Here is a 21,640-nt window from a genome sequence, read left to right on the forward strand (position 1 = left end):
CAAGACCTGATTTCAATGTGGTGACTCCATTCCATGTTTGACTATGTCACTTGTGGCCGTAGCATTTCTCTTTCCTCTCTCTCCCCCCCCCCCCCACTGTGTGTGTGTAAGAAGAAAACGACTGTAGGTATAGTTCTTCACCTTCCATCTTGAGACAGGGTTCCTTACTGCTTACCCTTTAAATTCCAAATTTGTAGTCATGTGAGTCCTCATATTTGTATGGAGATTGCCTTACTCATTGAGACTTTTCCCCAGCCTAAGCATCCTTCTTCTTCTTCCTTTTCTTAATCAATGACACAAGTCGCTTAGAACACTGGCTTTAGACACTGAGATACATATTCAGCAAAAGAAAAACTACCCTGCATTAAATGATCTCTTTTAATTCCTAGCCAAGTTATGCACACTTCAGAACAACTTTGACCCACTGGGGGGAGCAGAAGGTCTGACAGATGAATGGTTGAGATGGGGAGGCCCCTGCATTATTGCCTCAGAGCAATTTAATGGCCCTGTGAGTAGTAGGGCCAGGCAACATCTGGTGGGCCCCCAGCATATCCTTGAGAGTTCTATGCAATCAGCAGTGGTGGGCCAAAAGACAATTAACTTTGTAAATAATTTCAAGTAGGCACACATGCATGCAATGGACAAGCATGTGTGCACACTACATGCAAACCCTCCATGCAGTAGTCTTGTCATGTGTGTCGATCATTGGGAAATTATCCAACAGAATCTGGCTGGCATGGTAGATGGTGTCCATATTCCTACATGGCCCAGAACAAAGGTTTAAAGGTCCTGTGCTCTATTTTCACTATTGGAATACGTTTTCATCTGGCAACCCTGTCCTGTTTGTTGCTCTCTGTCCTCCTTTTCTTTTCTCTACCTCTGAAGTTAAATCACAAACCACGTTTCTGTCTTCTAGTGTGACACTCTTCAGTATTTTCGAAGAGAAGATTCTCATGATTGCAGCCCAGCAAGACAGGCAGCTTCAGGAACCAGATGCCTCTGATGGGCATATAGAACTTCCCTCAAGTCAGGTGTCTGATGGCATTTTATCATCTCGGTCACTGAGGCAGAAAGTCAGCAACAAACTAGCTCTGTCTGGTCCGTTCAACTCTCCCCTTCTAAACACTGGCTCTGGAGTCATGAAGCCCAGGGATTGATTGCTCTGCTGTTCTTACTATCAACAATATCTCCTTCCTCAATAGATGGCGACCACAGTGGTTCAGGGGCCCATGTCCTCTCTCTGGTTGATACTGCAATGCTGTTCCAACTGTTCCTCTCTGGCGTAACTGAATTCTTCCTTTCAGAGTATTCTGTCAAGGCCCAACATTCACCGTGTCCCTACTTCTCCAACCCCTCTTTTAGCAGAATCTCCACCTGCATTCACCTCACCCTCCAATTCCATACTTCATTCCTCTCTTTTCTTTTACTCTATATTTTAGTCAGTTTCCCATGGAAGTACACCTCCACCATCTGTGTCACATCCTGAAAGGCCACCAGGCACATCCCTGTTTCGGAAATAGGGAACAAATTGTTCAAGATCTATAGAGGCTGCCTTCTCTGACAGATTCCCCACTCAACTCATTTTCCTACTTATACAGTCTCCCTCAGTTTGAAACAGCACAACCCTTTGAGCTGCCTGTGTGCATTGAACACAATCTACCCTGTATTACTCATTGCAAAATCCTTTGTTCTCTTCTATGAGCACGATGTCCCTAATCATCAGCATCGTGCATTATTGATGGTGATTTCTTTCAGGGTGCTTGCCTTTCTCTTTGCAGGGAAGTTGCCCTATAAATATATGAGCCACTGGATTGAATACAGTGCAGCCTAGCATGAAAGTTTAACCAGGCTATTATCCAAAGTGGGAATCAAGAGTCAATTGGACTTTCCTGAAACTTGATCAGGCCCATCTCTAAAGAATAGGCTTTCCTGGAAAAAAATAAAGGGAGGGAAGAAGGATACAAGTTATCTGCAAAACGAACAGTCACATCTCAGATCTCAGTCAGTTTGTCCATCTAAAAAAAAAAAAAAAAAAGAAAGAAAAAAAGAAGGATCTGAGGCACATCTTCCAGACGGCAAATTGTAAGCTTCTGGTTCAAGAAATTGCACAAAAAGACACAAAGACACTGTGCGTCCTAGGCTACATTCACCAACTGTTTTGTGACTCCTTCTGCTAATCAGGAATCTCCACTAGAAAACGATACCAGGTGTGTGTCACAGAGGTTGGCCTACTCTCATGCGTGCTGGTGCCTCCCAGGCTCTTTGATCCTCTGTGTCCATTGTCCCCTGAAACCAATCCTTTCCATCTGTATTCTTCCTCTGAGATCACCTGATACTTCCAGCCAACCAGGTGTTCCTCTTAGAACCAAGAAGCTGATAGATAACCTGTGCTTTTGGATCTGACCTTCAGCCATGTCGTTTGCCATGAATGTAGGGGTAGGATTCTTCCCACTATCCAACTCATCTATCACCAAACAAAGGAGGGCTCAAGACAGGATGAACGTAATAGAAGCAGCGGAAGATAAGTAAATTAACCCTATGATAGAATGATCATAAGATGGAATCTCACTTTAATGGATAAGTTTTGGATTGACAGGAAACAAAGGAAATCTAATTAGTGCTTTTCCTCTGTGAGATGTCATGTGAGCAGTTCCCTTCACAAGTTTGCCTTAAACATCTTGGGACAAAAGCTGTATTTTACATGTGTTTTTGTGCCTTATACACTGTCTAGCCTTCAACTGAAAACACGTATATGTTTGTAGATTGACTGTTCCTACAACTGTTTCCAGAGGGGACATTTTCTTAGCTTTTACACCTGATTTCGCTCACTAATTAAAACAGCCAATTAAAAATAGTGGCTCAGAATGTGATTACTGACTATAGTCCTATTCATTACTCAGTGGACAATCTGGCATGCTGCCATTCTCCAGATATTTGGGGATCAAAAGATTTGTGAACCAGGCCAGAAAGTATAAGTGATTCAACAGACAGCACCCAGGGCTAGAAACTCCTCAGCTGGGGACAGACATCCCAAAGACATAAAAGCATTTACCTCTATGTGTGGCAAATAAATTGATAAATGTCCTTGGGGGCAGGAAGAGAGTTTGCCCAAATCCATTTTTATTCTGACTGGGTTCTCTAGATCTAAGGAGAAACAGGTATAATAATTCACAACTGAGATCTCTTACACATACCTCTAATTCAAATGGACAAACCCTCAACACCACCAGCAAGAAACAGCCCCTGAGAGCTATGGCAACGGGGAAAGGAAAAGAGAGGCAGGGGAGGCCCGAGGCTTGGCTTGATTCTTGACCTGTTTTTGGTGTTCACCTGAGTACCGACTTATTCCTTCATGTTTCCCAGAACACGGGCAGCCTGCCTGTGGCTTGGGTAAGGCCTGTCCTTAAATGTGTCCACAGTAAATAGGCACAACCTCGGGTTGACAGTTGATGTGGAATTTAGTCATCTTCGACAGTGGGGTTGCTATGAGTCAGTATCCACACTGAGGAACACACACTGCCTATCCACAAAGGACACCAGATTCCTCTAGACAGCCTCAGTTCAGGTCAGAGCATACCTGCATCCCTTGTTTAGCTGGTCCTTGGTCCTACTGCCCTAGGATCAGAGGCAAAAGAAAATCAATGCATTAATTCAGGCATGTTTCATTCTGTTTTGCAGTATATGTTTAAAATGTCTTCTAAGCTGGTATGCAGGCAGCAAAGCTTACTGCCAGGTGCAGCAGGTCCTGCAACTTTCATCTTTGCCAGTAAGATAAGAGGGCTGGGTTTTCCCTCCACGAGATCCAGTGAAGCGTCCACGATAGGATTTCTCCCAAGTGTGGACAGAGAAGAGAATCTGGGACCTGAACAGTTGTTGGGGACCTAGTTGTATGATTTGGGGCAAATTTGTTTCTTTATTTGGAGACTATGAACCTAATACCCACTTCACCCTGGCAGGAATGTTAAGTGGGGATAGTGCTTGCAGGAGGGCTTGGGAGCTGATGAAGAATGCTTCCAGTGCAACCCCCCCCCCCCCAGCCCTCCTGCATCTACTTAACCCACTCTCTGAGAGCTAGAGTCAGATTCCCACCGTATGGAATTATCCTCAGCACAGCAGATGGGTTTACAAGTGTCTTGGTCTCTTCATGTAATTAGCAGCCAAGGAGTCTAAATCTTGCATTGTTTACACGGAGAGTGTTTCTTGCCCGTTCCCACGTCATACCATCTGAAACTGTTACCTTTTATAACTGGTGGGCGTAGTTCTTCAACTTTGTGGGATCCTCCGCACACAGACTCGCATACAAACTCGGTTGGAGTCCTTCCTTACCGTGGATGGCCACTGTTCTATGAGCTGAGCTCTATGGCTTACAGAAGTCTCTTTATTCATACCCACTACTTGCATCATACTTCGTGAAGCCCTCTGAAGTAGGGAAGGCAGATACCACCATTCCATTTACAAGTGGAGAAACTGAGGCACAGCAAGTATCAGCTGTGGGTGATGCCGTAAGAATTCAAATGGCTCAAGCTGGGCATGGTGCCTTATGCTTATAATCACAGCACTTGAGAGGCTGGGGAGAAAGGATTACCATAAGTCTGAGACCATCCTGGGAAACAGTGTGTGTTTATGGCCAGCCTGGGCTGCAAAATGAGACCCTGTCTCAAAAAACAAGCAAGCAGGGAAACAAACAAAACTCACATGGCTCATGGGATTCCCAGTGCAAAGCTCCTTTTCTTTGGCTGAGTTGTCCTTCCTCCAGAGAAGAATAGTATCCCAAACCAGAAGGAGATTCAAGAGAAATATGCACCCTACAGCAAGATGACAAAGAGCTAGAAGTGAGTTTAAGGGTCTTCCCCAGGGCCATTGTGCCTGGGCCATTATCCTCTGCATCTATGTGGAGCTGTCTATACAGACATATAGAGAGAGACATGTGTAGACATACATAGATATATAGACATACATGTGTGCTGTTGAGATGGATGACACAGGGAGTTCGAGAGACTGACTACCTTTGAAACTAGAGAGACCAGGGCAATGAGGCTACCATACAGGATCCTTTAAACAGCTAAAGGAGATCTGCCACTAGTATCACAAATCTTCTCCTTTGATGGAAGCCTGACCTCCTTACCCCAGTTCCCAAAGAATAAGCCGTAGCTGGATTTAAATCCAAGCCCCCCCCCCCCTTTTTTTAAATGAGCACATTCTCAACTCCCACAGTGGTCCCAAGAGCTGATTCAGCTCCCTGGAGGGCCTTCTCTATTTTTCAGTGAGTAGGAGGGTGTGTTAGTAAGCCTCTTCTTACTGTGATAAATAGCTGAATCTTGAAAAAAATGTTTCATGCCAGGAGCACATGGAAAAATCACAGTCACTCTCCGCATAGCTGGGAAGAGAAAGAAAGACGCAGTACCTAGCACTGAATCTCACTACCCCCTCAGCAATCCAACGAGCTCCCAGTAGCCTCCAGTTTCTTAAAGTTCTGCCATCTTTCAGCAGTATCTTGCTGGGGGCCAAGCTTTCACCACATGGACCTTTGAGGGACGTAAAACGCTCACAGTGAAAGTATGAAGGAGTGGGAAACTTCAGGCCCTTCCGTAATAGTTTTCATGGGCTATGCAGCCTTCTTTACAAAAGATAGATTCTTGGAATAGCTTTCAATTCTTTCTTACTTAGTCAAGCAAAGACTTCTTTTGAAGTCTTTTCTTCTACAGAGGAATCAGCTGTTGAGCTTGGGTGGTTGAAGGAGCCCGTACCTTCTCCCCCTGCATCCCTGGGAAGGACAGTCATGCCCAAGTCCTAAACACCTCCACAGAGCATTCATTCTGGTCTCACAAGAATTGACCTATCAAGGCAAGACAGCTATTTTACCCTGGTCCTGGTAGGCAGAGGGTTAGCATGAGACTGAGCGCAGGCGATCCATGGACTGAAATAAAGAACCTTAGACATGTACCTTCCTTTTGCTGTCCTGCGTGAAGTAGAAATGGTAAGGAGTTCCTCCACTGTTCTAACACTCAGCCTGTTAAAGCAGAGAAACAGATGCCATGCCTGAATAGTCTGGACACTTCCCCAAAGCCATCTAGTCCACAGGAAAACCAAAGCCAAGGAAGATTCTAGATCTGTCATCCATCTTGGGGCTAAGCCTGGGAAATGGAATAAAATGTACAAGGTTCTTGTGAGAACAGATCTTGCGAACCCCTATTAACAGCAGGTGCCGTGGCAGTGCTGGCCGATCAATTTCCCATGGCACTTCAGTGTGGCAAAAAGAACGGGCTATGAGAATTTATTCTTCTGAGTACCCTCTTATGACCTTGTATGGGTTAACATTGGAAAGCTTCATCTGGCCTGCCTCCTGAACTAGTTAACAATGTGTATAGATAATTAGAACTGATTGCTAGCCATCATCAGTTTTACCCCATGTCATGGGAACAAACAAACATGGTCCAAATAAAACAGAGAATTGCAAAGATTATAGAGAAATGACAAAATAGAACACACCCAACTCTCATGAAAAGAGAGGGGAAATGAGAAAGAGAAGAGGCAGTTTTAGGGGGACAGTAATAGAGAGACAGATTATAGGGAGAGAACCTCAGGTGCAGACCAAAGGAACCAAAAGATTAGAAAAACTTGCTGGAGTTAGTTTGAGGCCAAGCAGGTAATTCAGAGGCTGACAGAGAAGCCAGGTTCAATAAATTACCTGGGAGAAGATGTTGAGCCAGAACAGCTGAATTGAATCAGCCAGACCAGAGCTCAATAAGAACAAGAAAGGGTGAGCTGATTAAGCAGTAAGCTCACTTTTACACAATTTGGTCATTTTCACCCCCTTTGCCTTCTCTCATCCTTTCCTCTCTCCCATTGAAATTCTTCCCCTCAACAAGCACCCTTCTTCTTTGATGATTTTATGTTTCACACACTTAGTCAAGGTTGCTTGCACGAGCACAAGTGGAGGGTTACTTCCTAGAATACAGACACCTCCTCTCCCAGAACTCATAGATTGCTCATCGTCCCCCAGTGAGGCCTGGGGTCTTACGAGCCCCTCCCCCATGCATGATGAACTGGTGGTAGGCGCAGCCTGCTGTAGGTCTTTTATAGGTGACAACAGCTGTGGTGAGTTTCCGAGTGAGTGTCATGTCTAGAAGGCACTGTTCACGGCACTCCTCCCCAGCCTCTGCTCTAAGGTTCTTTCTGCCCCCTCTGCTGTGAGTGTCAGAGGGGGTGAGATAGATGTCTTATGTAAGGCTGAGCAGGCCACAGCCACTTTTTCTGGGCCCTGTGACTGGTTTGTGAATGTCTAACCATTGCACCTTGCTTCTCTGAGGAAGGCTGAGAGCAGCAATAACCTCTAATTATAAGTAACTACTTTGAAGGCATTTGACGCCATGCCTATTTAGCAAAACAACCACAGTAGTGTTGGCCGCGTTGGCCTGTTTCTCCTTCTTACTGCTCAACCCCTCAGTGTTGTGTGGGTGTTTCACCAGCATCAAACACCAGAAAGACAGCTTTTTCATATATGTAAAAGCACAGACATAATACTGATCTGAGGGAGAGAAGGGGAGACAGAGTTGAAGTTTAATGATGCCCTGGAAGGTGCCAAGCTCAGCACACTTTGCCCCTCCCACAATGGGGTTCTGTGAAAGGGGTATACAGCCACTGGCTTTCCGTGACCCTGCTCTGAATTGTCCTGCCACTCTCTTCTGTCCATATTGATTTTCTTCCCTTAGGCAAGTGCTGTCTCCTTTAAAGACTTCCTCAAACAACTGCCGTGTTTTTGTAGACAAGTCACTCCAGAAATGTTGTCAACAATGTTTGCTCGGTCACTGCAGGAAATTTGCTGGTAATGGGTACTAGATTCCTCCTACCAACCCACCTTGCCCATGAAGAATGTCAGGGCTATTCTGGCAAGCCGAGGGGACATCTATGAGCCACTAAGCTTTTCCCCTGCAGTGTTGTTTAGAGAGAGATTAGCTAGAAAAGGAAATCCCCGTCTTAAACCAAAAAGATTATGAAGGTCTTGAGGCCTCAGAGCCATGATGCAGTGTCTCCAGGCCTTTGTCAGTGAGTATATTTGTCACATGTGGCTGGAAAATGGAGATCAGTGGTGTGGAACATAACTAATTTGGTTCTTCCTACAGCTGCCTCATCACCTTCATGTAAGGCAACAGTCTTTGGAGCTCCAGCCATGTAGAGTCGCTCCATGTAGGCTTATCTATAGGTTCTTTTCTTACAGTTCTCTTCTTACAAGTTCTCTCCCCGCATCAACCAAAGAGTCTGGAACAGTTTGTAATATGCAACAGGATTTCAAGAACCTTGTGAAAACCAACTTTGCAGAATTCTACCCTTTGAAAATCTACTTGTGGCGGGGACTAAGTTATGACTCGTTATGATGATGGAGTCTTAACTAAATATCACTGCCCACAAATGTGCTGCTGAGCTTCCATACTGAGGTTGATGCTGACAAAATCAATACAATTTGACATACTAACTACTTATTTCACAGTGAGGCTGCCATAGTGCAATGTTTGTGTGTGTGTGGGGGGGGGAATCAAAGGTCACAGAAGCAGTGACAACATTGTGTCCAGCTCCTGCTGTCCAGCTTCCCCATGACACTGCTTCTCCTCCCAGTACTCTGGAGTGCATTGGCAAAGAGCATATTAGACAAGTGATATGGAGGAGGTCTTGCCACACCCAGACCCCCAGGGAAAGTTCTGGAAGGAAATGTCAAATCCTCAATATCCCTCAATTCACCTGAGGTCATGCTAATCTGAGAATATGCTCTGTATCAATTGATCACTGAAAGAAAATTGATCACAGTTCAAGGAAACGGTGAACAATGGGATTTGGGGGAAGGGCACATGGGGGAAAAGATGAAGAGACATTGTGGTAGGTCTCTATGCTGACAACATCATCTAAAATGCTGTCTCAAATAGGAGACTAGGAAGTGCTTGGAGAAGTCAGTGATGACTGAAGACATGATACTCAGAGTATGCACGCACAAGTATGGTATAGATAGGATCACCAGCCCTACACAAACTCCAAGGCTGGTGTCCGCATACCCCACCTGCCATCCCCTAGCTCATCCCCATCTTCTGCAGAATCTGTAACCGTCTTTCACAACAGGCAGGCACAAGGAGATCTTTCATCATCCTCCCTCCTTGCCTTCAGACAAGGCGAACAGTGCTGCCACCAAGATGGAGCCTGCGGCAGAGGTAAGGAGAAGTGCCTCTCTGTGAATGTGGCACTGCTCCAGCCTCCCCTACATGGTGCTCTGCCTGCTAATTAACGCATCCATCCTTCCCCACAGGTGGGGAAGTGGCCTATGACTGTTGTCTGGCTGCCTGGGGCCAGCGAGGCCCATCCCTGCCACCCTCCTCAAGGACACATTTTGGGACCAGGTGACTCCTCAAGAGAAGACCCCTCTGGTCCTGAACCAAGCCTTCCTCCTCCCTCTTGCAATGGGGAAGGAGGGAGAGGGCAGGCTGCGGATGGCAGAGAAACTTAGGGGGTTGGTTTACGGCAAACAGACTGAGCTGCTTACGGGCTGGTGAGGCTGCCAGCAACCCCAGATGGCTCAGAACCTGCTGCTCTTGCTGAAAATTGATTTTGGAGGCAGTGAGGGAAAGAGGAGGGTGGGCAGGAGAAGGGGCTGCAGGGCAGGGGCGGGGGTAGGAAGGGTTGCCAAAGAGAGGGTGGAATGGAGAAGCTCTGATAAAGCCCTTGAGCCAACATGCTCTGGGCAGAGCATGGTCTATGCAGAGAGGACATTTGGTTAGGATTTCTGCCTCTGTGTTCTATTTAATCCCCGCCCCCTCTTGTGTGTGTGTGTGTGTGTGTGTACGTGCCTGTGTTCTGGTGTGCTCACCTGCACATGCATACATGGAGGTTAGAGACTCATTTCAGGTATCCTCCTCTACACTCTCATTTTTATTCACTATTATGAATGGTTAATATTATTCTAAATAGGCTCTGTCGCTGAGTCTGGAGCTCACTCTTTCAGCTAGACTGGCTGGCCACTGGTCCTCCCATCTCTACCTTCCAGCACAGGGGACACAGGAGTGCGCTGCCACACCCAGATTTTACATGGGTGTTTTTGGGATCCTAACGGGTTCTCATTCTTGCACAGCCAGCACTTTATCCACTGAGCCATCCCCCGACCCCGCACTCTACTTCCTCTTTACTGTGTGCCTTTTCCCCATCTCTTCCTGACTCTGTGGGCACTCCATGACTGCTGTCTCTGTGTTAGAGGGTAGGGTGGGCTGAGAAAGCATTCTGTGTGGGTGACTTCCACGACCCCCACTCAGTGAAGTCACCCAGAGGTGAGGATGCTTAAGCTTTGATCTCTTGGTTGTGGTGGCTTCTTGAAGACTCTGGATTCTACTGTATGTCATTATTTTGAATTATTTTCATTAACAGCAGCAGCACATGACCTCCATACCTGCCTCTGCTTCACCGTCCCTCCAAATATTAATGATCCCCGGGCCCTCCACCACTGATGGTACAATACCTATTACACAGTCCTCACGAAGTTCATGGGATAGTAAGGGAAAGAGGAAAGTTCATGCAGTTCTTATGAGCAGTAACCTCTAATAGAGAGATGAGGAAAACGAAAGTCTTTGCAGCCTTGTAAGGACAAGCTTCCCAGTGGAGAGCCTGCCTGGGGTGGGACTCAAATGAGGGGTGGCCACATTGGGGATGGATTTTGCTGCTGTTTGGGTTCGTTTCTCAGGCAGGGAAACTCCCAAGGGTTGGAGTGGTATGTTGGAAGTGGCAGACATTTCTGTCCTGAGAGAGGGTGATAGGAAGTGCAGATGGACCAGTCAGAGGCCTGAATGTGACCACATCCAGTATGCATGGTCCTCTCTGTGGATCAGAAGCAAATGAAAGCACCAACATTGGCCAGCCTCAGGATGTTGTGCTTTGGCCTCATGGGTAAGAAAGCTGTTCAGCAAGGCAGAAGCCATAGGAAAATCGACAATCCTGTGGACTATACCTGAAACTGACCAGGAGAGTGGGCAGGGAGACAAACTGGCATTCATAAGGGAGTTGAGAAAGGGATGACTTTATCCTTTTCAAAAAGAAAAAATGCAGGAGCCCAATAAGAGCTGTGCCATCCAAGTGGTCAGTGATAGTGTCACCTATCAGACAAAGGTGCCCAGCCAGGCAAGTAGCACTGTACCTATGGATACACTTCTAGATCTCAGTGGCTCTGCCAAAGAGCCTGGGAGAGAGCTGAGCCCTTCTACGTTAGAGCCAGAAGCTAAGGTTCAGATGAAGGCCCAGGGAGAGAACTCATCTTTGGATAGTCTATGGCTTTCCCCATTTTAGATGACAGGAGGAGTCATGGCCCAACCCTTGGCATTCCTCACTGCTAGGGTGATGGAGTATGCCTGTATTCTCTCAGTGTGAGGCCTAGAGCCCCATAGAAACAGGAACTGTCAACCCCCACCTCCAAACACTGGGGACTGGAAAGCTTGTCTCAGTGACATGATTTCTTTCCTTTCACTGGATTCTTGCCTAGACAAGATCCCATAGTACTCAAAAGCAACAATCATTGACCCTAGCCAAGCCCCCAAGGAGGAAGAACACAACCCTCCCTTGAATGAAAGTCTTTTGTGGTTGTTTGTGAAAGACACAATTAAGAGTTATTAAGAGTTATGGCAAAGTACCTGCCCACCTTGGGACAGGCCACTCTCCTTAGAGGCAGGCTGCTGCTTGTCCTCAGTGCTTGAGTGCAGGCAACATGTTTTAATTCTCTTCCAGGGTGTCAACATCAATCCCAACCAATCAGTTTTTCTCCTTCCTTTTGGGCTCAGCCTAATCTTGAAAAGGGAAGGGAAGAAGGACTCTTCTGCAGATGGTTCAGTGGATAGCCTTCTTGTTAGGTCTGTAAAGACCTCCCTCTTCACTCCTCAAAGCCCCTGGGAGGTTTCTTTGGAGCTGAGCGTACAGCCAATCTGTCATCCAGCTGGTGGCACCCACCCATGCTCGCTGCAAGGGTCACAGAATCAGGGTTACAGGAACATTAGTTTGGGGACTTTCTGCTCTGATGATAAACATTCACAATGCTGCATGTCACCATGGACAAACATCATCCAAATGGGACCAATGAGATGAAAGAGAGTCTTCCTCAGCTCTGCCAAAAAGCAATGGGCCCTGTGGACCCCTGGCTTAACATTCTGGACATTCTGCATCCTAGTGCAATCCAGGTTATTAACTCCATGGCTCCCTGTTTCTTCTAAAACTTCCCTCTGGAATCGGTTGGTGAACATGCTCATAATGTCATTGTCAGTCATAATGCCTATGGTCACCTCTGACCTGAGATAGGGAACAAGATAGTGTTGAGTTCCCTTTGAGGAAATAGGCCTCAGAAAGATACCTCCCAGAGTATGACAGTGAAAAGAGCACAGAGACTCAGGTCCTGAGGGGATCTGGCTTTCCGGGAAAATCAGCTAAGCTATGTGCCTTTCCATTTTCTCTGTGAAGTAACATGATAGACCAACTTCCCAACAGGATTCGTAATAAAAGTAGGTGAAATATTTTAGACTCTGCCATAGAGAAAATGTTGATTTTTGTCACCGCAAATCCACAACAAACCTCAATGTTCAATGTAACAGCATCTGGAGATGGTGGCTTTAGGCAGTGTATGAGATCTAAATGATGTAAGTAGTGTTTATAATATGAGAATACACACACACACACACACACACAGGCGTCTCACCTGCCTCTTCCACGACATGAGGACACAATAGGAAACAGCCATCTATGAAGTAGGGCATTGGCTCTCACCGACACTGAACTAGATGGCATCTTGATCAGTGATTCCCCAGCCTCCAGAATGTGAGAAACAGGTTTTGTGATGGAATCCCAGATCCACCAACACAAGCTGATCCATTACCCCGTGTCGTGTAAGCCATAGGCCACGCCTCTGGCTTATTCTTCTCTGCTTGCTCCTTCCTGACTTGGTTGCTCACAAAAATCCCCTTGCAAGCTGGCCTTGAATCTGATCTCCAGGCCTTTATAATACACTGTGCTATGTTGCCATCCATATTTCATATTTCATACTTAGGAAACTAGAATTCCTACAGATCAATGGCAGAGGGTTTTCCTGAGGAGAGGGTAGAAAGGATTTGGGATAGAGGGACAAAGATGGGAATTGAAGATTAATGACATCTAGGTCTCATCCCTGCGTAGTTGAAGCTGTTATTGGCTTTTTCCAAAAAGAGATTCCTGCTCAGTGATGCCTGGGATAGGGTGCTGCCTCTACCTTCACCTCAGCATTCCAAAGGATAGAGTTCAGAAAGAGCGGGACAACAGGCATTCCAGCACTCTGCGAAACTGCAGCAGAGAGGTGGAAAAGCAGGGGCAATGGGAGGGGACTGAAATGGATCATCCTTCACCCCAGTATTGTCATCCTTTCAACTCCGAGTAACCATTAAAAGCATCAAGAACATCCTTGATTTTCTCATTTTAAAGTACCAATGATGGCATGTCAAAAACATTCATTATGAGGATCTGTTGTTGTGGTCTTTAGAAGGTTTCAGAAAGTGAGACGTGAGAGATCTTGGACAGCGTTCTAGGCAGACTACAAGGCTCTGGAGTCTCGCTAGTGTTTCTTTTGACATATAACTAGAACTGCATTTCACGTTCATGTCCAGACTCTGGCTTTCCTGGGCAAGCTTATGCTGACACTCCTCACCCCTTTGTCAGACAGACAACTGAGCAGCTGGGGAAGAAGGCCATTCTGCTAGGTAGATGTGCAAGCTAGACAAGCTAGAGTCTGAGGAAAACCCTTTGGATCCAGCAGAGAAGATCTCAAACAGAAACCATTGGTGAGTAAACTACAATCCTAATGTCCTAGCTTTACTTCGGATCAAAGTGTCCTTAAATTATTGATTTTCTACAAATCTGCAATGCCCATTTCCTTCCCCAGACCATTCATTCATTCATTCATTCATTCATTCATTCCCTCTCTCTCTTTCTCTCTCTCCCCACCCTCCAGCCGTGCACGCATGTGTGTGTATGTGTGTGTGTGTGTGTGTGTGTGTGTGTGTGTGTGTGTGTGCATGAGCGTGCAGCTGCCATAAGATCAGAAGTCGACAGCAGTTCTTGTTTCTCAGGAGCCATCTACCTTGTCTTGGAGGACAGGGTCTCTCACTGGCCTAGGGCTTGGTGGTTAAGGGGGGCTGAATGTCCAGAGGAATACATGAATCCGCTTGCTTCCGCCTCCGTATCTCTGCGGTTAAAAGCACATACTGTAATGAATAGCATTTTTATATGGGTTCTAAGGATTGAACTCAGGTCCTTGTACACACAGGACAAACACTTTACCTGGCAAGCTATCATCTCAAATACATTTCTAAGAAAGAAAAGAAAACCAAAAAGACTTGAGGAAGGAATATGAGTATTCTCCATTTGTACCAAATTCATGTCTCAATTGTCTTGCTGTATTTAACACTGATTTCTTTGAAGTCTGAGGCTGGTCTCTCGCAGAGAAGTTCTGTTGCAGAGACTCTAAGATTTACAGCATTTCTCAGGTCTTCTCATTTCAGTAAGTTCAAGTCTTACTGGCGATATAAAATGATCGATTTTTCTACAAACTCTGTTCTGTACTTGTGCTTTGGGACGGGACAAAAACACACCAGCAAAGAAAAAATTTGGGCTGGTATCTCTGAGGAGCGAGAAGCCAGAAGAGTGACTCTGCCATGCCCTGCTCCTCTTGGTGATTAGCATGCAGCCGGCATTGCTTACAACGGCGTGAGGTTCAGTCTATCCTTGAGTGATCTATGAGCTGTCACTTGTGCTATTAACAGGCATTCTCCATTTCAGCACCCTCAGCACATTTAGTTCCTCTTCTGCATGATCACGGCTCTGTCCTTCATGAATAAGTGCTTCCAAAATTTCCCAGAACCCTCCGGGGGCAGTTCTCTTCTGTGCTGTCTTCTTGAGTCAGGGCAGGATTCTGGCTAGGCTGATGAAGAGGGGATGTTTTCTGTCCTAGAAGGAAAGCTGCTCCTTGGTGGCTTGTGAAGGACAAAACATGGGACAGTTTTCTGCCATATCAAAGACCTTCCATCCACTTCTATTAGTGAGTGAATTGTTAAGAGACAGGCACACAAGAGGATTTCATGTTTTGGAGGTTGTCCACTGCTGAGAAAGGTGTTGTCATTTCTTTGGACCAGGCTGAGGAAGAAGAGACGGATGGAGATGGAGCAAGTTCTGCCTTGTTGAAGCCTTTGCTTAGCAAGAGTAAGGAGGCTCAAATAACAATGTGTAGTAAAGGGTCCCAGAAGAGGGATTAGCATGATACTCATGGTTAATTTTAGGCATGACAGAGCCTGTTGGAACATTTCAAAGAATGTCAACAAGCAATAATGAAACTGTCCCCATTCTCCATGCTCTTCCAATTTAAATCCTTTGTCTAGTTACTCCCTGCCAGAGTTTCCCATTATTATAGAGGGAAGCCCTGTATTCCCCGCAGTGGGTTTCTATCTCATTCTTCCGGTTCCACTCACCAGTGATTGAAAATCAGATGCACGGGAAACATCCTTACAAATTGTTCTTGATTAGATAACTCCTGCATGGCCTTAGATAACTCCCCAGTGGACTTGCAAGCTGCAGTCAGCTCCAGACCACTCCTTGGCATTGGAAGCTCTCCACTCACATCACATTAATCCAGCCTTTGTTCTCGAAGAGGCTTCTGTCATGCCCACACTTGGGCATTCCTGTCTTGGGGTGGTTCCCTTTTATCCATCCTGTCTCAGGCCAACCAGAAGCCTGTCCATCTTCCCAGGGGAGCATCCCTCTTGTATTGCAGCCCACGTTCTTTCTTTTAATAAGTTCCTACAGCATACATGGAGTGCTGTTCTGAGTCAGCAGGGTTCCTTATATCCTGTACATTGTCATGACATGATAAGTGCTGTGGTACACCATGGCTGTCATTAAGACACAATGCAAAGGGCAGATCACTGAAACCTCTTAAAATGTTCTATTGGTGGCATGGGAGAGGAAGAGAGAGAGAGAACCTGAAGAAAAGAGTAGAACTGAGTCCAGATGCATTCCTTATACCATCCATTGGGAGGCATCAGGAACAAAACCCGAGGGGGGACCTGCAGGTGACAACTCAGTCACTCTGCTTTCCTTGCAGAAGGAATAAGAGCCACTCTGTGACACCACATTTGATCTCCCTTTCAAACTGCCAGATATTTTCCTTGCAAACCATGACTGAAAAAAAAAGATAGATATATCTATGGACCAGGAGGCAAACAGCAAGCCAATTTGGAACCAGCTTTAGCCAAGGAAATGGTACAATCTCTATGTAATGCGATTAAGTCAAAATTACTTCCAAACGGAGATGTAATTATGACAGCAACTTCTTTGGGGGCAGGCTGAGATTTATTCTTTTTTGGAGAGCCAAGACCGGATTTAGTTTTTCGTGAGCCTGGGGCAGCAAAGATATGGGGCAACTCAGAATGTTTTCTTTCACAGAGAAACATTCCAAGCAAAGAAGCAAGCTGAAGATGGTCTAAGGAAAGCTGTGCTGACAGGGTAACGTGGGGAAACGAGCTGTGACTCCAGCCCTTCAGGTACAAAGGATGGCAAAAGCATAGGAAGAACCCTCTTCTGTGGTCATCCCTGGAGAGTTCAAGGTTCCGAGAACAGATGTATGTAGAATGCTTTCAGACTGTACATACAGGCTGTATGTAGCATGCATGTATGTAGAATGGAGAATACTGGTGTGATGTTTTGTTGCTACAAAGGCATAGAGTGTCCACAAAAGGAGCTTCTGATATGGCATACTTAAATATGAACTTGGAACTGGACCAAGAATGTGACACTTATGATATCACCCTTGTAACAGCCCAGTGGCTGGGTGTTCTACCCATTCTACAAAAGGAGAAATAGCCTCGGAGAGGCAGCTTGACTCAGGGCACCCAGCACATAAAGACAAAGGCAGAATGCAAAGAGCAGCCCTGCTGACTCTATCCACTTCTTGATCCAGTCCTAGTGAACACACAGAGACAGACCCAAAGCTCTGGGTGTTCTTGCGTTCTACGTGTGCCTTCATCCCAGCATGCATTAGACTGGGCTATGATGGCTTATTTGTTTGCCTTTTGCTTGCCAGACAGCACGCAGTCTAACGTCACTGAACCCTGACAGTTAGCAAGATGATTGCTCTCCTGTTCAAGGCTCTGCAGAAACAGACCTGAGAGAAAGATCTGTGGACTAGTTATTTTTAATGGGTGCTCTCAGGGGACTCTGTTAACAGAGGAAGACAAGTAGGAAGAAATCCGACAGTCGGCATTATTGAGATCATAAACAGAAAAGAAAAAAAATGAAAGAAAGAAAAGAAAAGAAAGGAAAGGAATCTCTGGCATGTACATTGTAACCCAGAACTCATGCCCCCCTAGAGCTACAAGCCACCCTCACGGCAAGATGGAACTGAATTTCAAGCTTTCAAGACTTCCCTGTTCTTACTACACAAGGACAGCCCTAAAAGGAACGGACAAATTATTACTGACAAAGCAATCAGAAGCTGGGAGGTGGGGATGCAAAGCTACATGATGAGGGCACTGAGCTTCCAAATCGGGGTAGAAGACGATGCTGAGCATCACTCTAATCATGATTCCTTTTCTCCTGAACAGCCTGCCCATCCCACAAAGGTATTATGTCTCAGCTATTTCCACTTCCCTGATCCCCTTCCTACCTATGTTCCTAGTTACTTCAGATACCTAACACTCGGATCCCGCTTGACACTGTAATTTCTGGGCAATGTATGAAGAACCCAGGACAGTCAACTAGCAAGGAAAATAAAAGTGCTTCTCATAGCCTTGAGTGGGTTTCAGAGTCACATGATCGAAATGTGTCCTTGAGAAAACTCAACTGCAAAATTCAGCTCTGTTTGGGAGCTCTGAAAATGTCTATACTTCGCCAGTTCTTTCCTCTAATACAGGCTCAGAATAAGAACTCTGGGAGCAATGACCTGAATGCAGGTAGCCTATTTCAGGTCAGTGGTCTCAGGTGACAAATGTTGGGAGAGGGGATCTGAGAGGACAAGCAGGACCAGGGTTCTTTGTCCCTCTAGAACTTTCTCTTTGGAACTGTCCATCTGAGGATTCAAGTAGGGGAAGATTGTCTGCCATATCCTTCTCCAGTATCTTGGAGGATAGCCATGCCTTAGTCAATGAATTCTGACTAGGAATCCTGGTCAAACCTAGCTTAGATTTCCAAGAGCTGGTTGCCATAGCAGTATGTCTAGGTCTTGTGATAGGAGACTGGAAGTGCCCAATTAAGATTCTGCAGATGACTTGGGAGTCTTGTATACAGCTGAGCTTTCCACCTCTGTGCCTAGTGTTTACTATGAGCAGAACAGAGAACTGGCCTGCTGACTTAGCTGATTTAGAGAAGGCTAAGGGGGCTGGCTCACGGAAGAACAAACACCCATATTGGTTGACTGACATTGCCCATGGAATCTGTCTTTAAACATTAAAATTGTTAAAGAAAGAAAGTCACTAAACTCGTTCTCAGAGTTTCCAGGGCTCTTCAGAAAATCTGGCATAGCCTACCCTTGCTGAACCCCCAACCCAAGGAATAGCCCTATTCACAAATCCAGCTATCTCTGAGGCAGACCATTCAACTATTTTTCTCTCCCATCTATGGCTCTCACTGTGCTCATGGCAACAACGGTGGACCAGTCTTGGGTGACAGTGTGCGGGGGAGGCAAGGGGAGGCAAGGGGAGGCAAGGGGAGGCAAGGGGAGGTCTGTATCTCCAGGCAAGTCCACAGAGACTAGTTCAGCTTCCTAAAAACATCAGGAACTGGGAGCAAGAGCAGGGAGGTGGCTGTGGTGAACAGAGAGTGGGTATGGTCAGATGGATAGGATGAGTTAGAAGAGAACAAAGGAGTGTGAAGGGTCTCCTTGGCTGAGACACTGGAGATGCTAAAGCCAGGTCTCATCCCTGGGGTGGCAGGGGATTACAAATCTTTTGAACTGGATGACAGCCAAGCTGCCCCCTCTGCCTAACAGCTTTGCTTCCCAGCAGGGGTCTGGCAACAAGACAGGGACTCTCTGCTCTTCTTCCTGGCACTGGTAGCCTATATCAATAGTTGGGAAACCCCTGAAACAAAGTCACTTCTGCATGGCCTCAGTTCTGCCAAAGTTACAGTTGACCCAACAATGCTGCAGCCTCCACCCACTCCACCTTGAACCCCAAACACCGATACTCAAGTCATCTTTTCTAGAAAGCTGTATCTTAGGCTCCTGTTGTCCCCTCCATAGATATCTCTTTTGTTTTAGCTATGGCATCAGGTCATGTGATGGAATAGAAGAATCACCATACATGCACGTCAAGGGTCTCTGTTTAAAGGCCAGCATGTCCACCTGCTGGCCTTGGGAACCTGAGAGCTTCCTTCCTTTCCTGCCTCCTCCCTAGCTTTCCCTTCCAGCATCCTGCAACTGCTGCGTGGCCATACACTCCATACTCACCAGCCAGAAGGAACTGTGTGTGTGCTTCCTGCCTCTCTTCCCACACCTTCCTTTCTGGCAAGATGCCTCAGTATCTACAACAGTCATTAGGATCTTTCAGTTCTGGCCAAAGATAGTTGTAAGGTTTTGTCTTGAGCTGTAGACCCAGAAGTAGGCCTGTCCAAAGCCTGTCAATAAAAGAAGCCTAAATGGAAGAATTGGGCTCTAATTTACACAGAATAGAGCCAGATGTCCATATAGGCAGGTTGTTCATGATAGATTTGCCCAAGTGAAGGATAAAAAAATATTTTTTAGGTGTGTCTATACTGGTTACATTTATATTAGTTTCCCCTTGCCATTACTCCCTAAAGTGTTCATGTTGTATCAGGTATTACAGATACTCTTCAGATGATTAGAAGTGCATATTATCACTATTTACAGATGATATGATAGTATACGTGAGTGACCCCAAAACCTCTACCAGGGAACTCCTACAACTGATAAACACCTTCAGCAAAGTGGCCAGATACAAAATTAACTCAAAAAACTCAGTAGCCCTCCTGTATACAAAAGACAAAAGGGCTGAGAAAGAAATTAGGGAAACAACACCCTTCACAATAGCCACAAATGACATAAAGTACCTTGGTGTAACCCTAACCAAGCAAGGTAAGACTTGTATGGAAAAAAAATTCAAGTCTCTGAAGAAAGAATTAGAAGAAGATATCAGAAGATGGAAAGATCTTCCATGCTCATGGCTTGGCAGGATTAACATAATAAAAATGGCCATCTTACCAAAAGCAATACAATCTACAGATTCAATGCAATTCCCATCAAATTACCAACACAATTCTTTACAGACCTAGAAAGAAAAATTCTCAGCTTCATATGGAATAACAAGAAACCCAGAATTGCTAAAACAATCTTCTACAATAAAAGATCTTCTGGAGGTATCTCCATCCCTGATCTTAAGCTGTACTATAGATCAACAGTTATAAAAACTGCCTGGTATTGGCATAGAAATAGAATGATGGATCAATGGAACTGAACAGAGGACCCAGAAATAAACCCATACACTTATGGACACCTGATCTTTGACAAAGATGCCAAAACCATACAATGGAAAAATGATAGTATCTTCAACAAATGGTGCTGGTCCAACTGGATGTCTACATGTAGAAAAATAAAAATAGATCCATATTTATCACCCTGCACAAAACTGAAGTCCAAGTGGATCAAAGACCTCAACATAAAACCAGACACATTAAATTGATTAGAAGAAAAAGTGGGGAATACCCTAGAACTCATTGGTACAGGAACCAACTTCCTGAACAGAACACCAACAGCACAGGCTCTAAGAGCAACAACCAATAAATGGGACCTCATGAAACTGAAAAGCTTCTGTAAAGCAAAGGATACTGTCATCAAAACAAAATGACTGCCTACAGATTGGGAAAGAATCTTCACCAACCCTTTTTCTGACAAAGGGCTAATATCCAGTATACATAAAGAACTAAAGAAGCTGAAAAGCAGCAAACCAAGTAATCCAATTAAAAAATGGGGAAGAGCTAAACAGAGACTTCTCTGTAAAGGAATATCGAACGACAGAGAAACACTTAAAGAAATGCTCAACATCATTAGCCATCAGGGAAATGCAAATCAAAACGACCCTGAGATTTCACCTTATACCCATCAGAATGGCCAAGATGAAAAACTCAAGTGACAACACATGCTGGAAAGGCTGTGGAGAAAGGGGAACCCTCCTCCACTGCTCGTGGGAATGTAAACTTCTACAACCACTCTGCAAATCAATCTGGCACTTTCTCAGACAACTAGGAATAGAACCTCCTTAAGATTCAGCCATATCACTCCTAGGCATATATCCAAAAGAGGCTCAACTACACAAAAAGGACATTTGCTCAACCGTGTTTGTAGCAGCTTTATTTGCAATAGCCAGAGGCTGGAAACAGCCCAGATGCCCCTCAACTGAAGAATGGATGCAGAAATTGTGGTACATCTACACAATGGAGTATTACTCTGCAATGAAAAATGAGGAAATCATGAAATTTGCAGGTAAATGATGGGACCTGGAAAGGATCATCCTGAGTGAGCTGTTCCAGAAGCAGAAAGACACACATGGTATATACTCACTCATATAAACATATGACATAGGATAAGCCTACTAAAATCTGT

This window comes from Meriones unguiculatus, chromosome 5 (assembly GCF_030254825.1).
Source record: "Meriones unguiculatus strain TT.TT164.6M chromosome 5, Bangor_MerUng_6.1, whole genome shotgun sequence".
Lineage (NCBI taxonomy): Eukaryota > Metazoa > Chordata > Mammalia > Rodentia > Muridae > Meriones > Meriones unguiculatus.